Source organism: Microcebus murinus, chromosome 4 (assembly GCF_040939455.1).
Source record: "Microcebus murinus isolate Inina chromosome 4, M.murinus_Inina_mat1.0, whole genome shotgun sequence".
NCBI lineage: Eukaryota > Metazoa > Chordata > Mammalia > Primates > Cheirogaleidae > Microcebus > Microcebus murinus.
In genome coordinates this window covers 17919722-17922317 of record NC_134107.1, presented here as the reverse complement: position 1 = coordinate 17922317, position 2596 = coordinate 17919722, and positions in this window count along the sequence as shown.

The following is a 2596-nucleotide window of genomic DNA, read 5'->3' as shown; positions in this document are numbered from 1 at the left end:
TCAGTGAAACACAGTCATCTCAGGTGGCTGGCTGCATTCCATTAATGTCCATTTGGATTGTGTGACTATGTCCCAAGAAGCCATCCATGAAAACATGAAAAAAGTGACAAAAAAAGAAAAAGAAAAAATAGATATTCAAATGTAAGGTCTAGGAAGGCAATGGGTGAGTTTAGCATGAGGCAATGATGATAGCAATATATAAATCCATCTATTCGATGCTCATTGTATCCCAGAGGACAAGCAAAGTGCTTAACAACCCTGTTCAGTTACTTTTTAAAATTTTACAAAGAATCTTATCCCAATTGTGATTTCATTATAGTACATCTGAAACACTATCCCGTAACAGGAAAAAAGAAAAAAAAAGAAAAAAAATCACTTTCCATAAATAACCATCTAGAATAAATATTACCTTCACTTTATGTACAAGAACAGATTTAAAGGTAAAATCACACAGATAATTCATCAGGAATCCAGTATTTCTATTGTCATATCCTGATCCAAGATACAATTGAGGAAGGAGCTTTCATGTTTCCCAATCCTCACTGGTTTCCTACAAATTGAAAGCATTTATTATAATGAAGAGGATACAAATATTACTTAAATTGCAATGAAGATTTTTTTTAGTAAATTAAGCAGTTATTTATGTTTTCTTGTTTATACAAAAAAATCTTTATTTTTTGACTTATTTACTGTAAGAATATAAACAGAACTCTGTTTATGTATATTTTCTGAGTTATGGGAAATATCACAGAAAATTAAAAAGTTGTAGGGTATTTTAAAGTATGGGTAATGAAAGATCTGGTGATAACACAGAAATCAATTATCTTACATGCAGCAACATTTAGGGATTGTCACATGTCAAAAAACACCTCCATCAATGTTGCAATGATAAAATTAACACCTACACATTGAGCATTTATTATAAGTAAGCCCAAAACTAGGTACCTAACATTTATTACCTGTTTTTAATTTTATAACAGTATGCTAAATGTTGTCTCAGAGTTTCAGCAAAGGCCCTTGAATCAAGGACAAACTGCTAGGTGCATGAACTGGCTGAATTCTAAAGCAAGTATATAGATGTCTGCTTGCTATGGGTGTGGGGATATCCCATACCGATTCACTACCATTAGCAGATTGGATCATTCTCCTCTGAGCTAGAGGAGAGGAATTTGACAAGAGCAGGCGAAGAGCATCTGGAGAGGATTTCCTGGCAAAGAATTGCCAATGTGCTACTCTGTTCCCTTTACCCAAGACAGAGCTTTCAAAAGAACCACAAAAGAACCTGGGAAGGGCCCTCTCTTCGAGGGTATGAAGGGACCAGGAGGCATCTGTGTTTCCAGTGAGCCAGATACAGGCCTCGAGCAAGGCAGAAGGTCTGGGCTATCTTAAAAAGGAATTCTGTCAAGGCAACATCCTGGCCTGGCGGGCGAGGGGTGCAGGTGGCTATGAGATGATCATGGCACAGGAGTCAAAGCCAGAAGCCAAGGAGCCACTGGAAGAACCGTCCACATCCAGCCAGAGCAGGCATTGTCCTCATAAGTAACTAAAGGATTGAATTCAGAGGTCAAGGATGGTGGGGGAGGAGGACTCTGGCTCTGATGGACCCACAAAAGCATCCCCCAAGAGAAATACCTAGCAACTGTGCATCAATGATTAAAATATGCCGACACCAGGTTCCAACTACTCCAGTCTACTTTTTCTGCTCTTTCTCCTCTTCCATCGATCTTGGCATTTGATCTTGGAACAGCCACACAGCAGCATAGAGTCAGAAAGGAGATGCAGCAATAAACTGAGAACCCTATTTGCCTGCTTTCTCCGCTACAGGCTCAGAGCCTGGGATGGGGCGCAAGGATGTTTTAATTGGGATAAGAGTGTGTAATTTGACATTACAGTGGACTGAATTTTTTTTTAATACTTAGAAAAGGAAATCATTTGTTGCTCACTTCTGAGTAAAAGGAAAAACTATTAGAGCAGTCTGCCATGTTAACGAGTGGCAAGGAGATTTCAGATAATGGCATTTTGAAGAGGCAGAGATAAAGTATATAATAAACTTTCTCTGGTGTACTTCAGCTCCTTCAAGAAACAAATTCTCTGTGAATTAGGTGTTATTAATCCAAATTTATAGGTAGAATTAAAAGACAACTCTAAAACTACATAACCCATGTGGTGGAATTAGGATTAAATTATAGACAACTGTCTCCAGAACCTGAGCTTATTCCTGCCCTGTGCTTCCTCCACTTCCCATCTCATTATTGCATTTTAAGATCCTGCAAAGGAACCAACATTGGAAATTTTGGCACACTTAGGATGACACTGTAGTTCCAAAATTTTGCTGTTTTCACTGAATAGTGTTCAGCACAAAGCAGCAAAATATGTTTGTAGTTTATGCAATGGTTCCACATCCATTATCTAGTTTAACCTCCACAGTAGCACTATGATAAAATAGATATTGTCATTATTTCCATTTATCTTGTCATGGACTTGACTGGTTACATCAAAAGTGTGACCATTTAAGTATATCTTGGATCCACTATCCTGTAAATTCTATAAATGCAGGAATAATGTTCATTCTTTTTCACTGTTGTATGAAGCACCA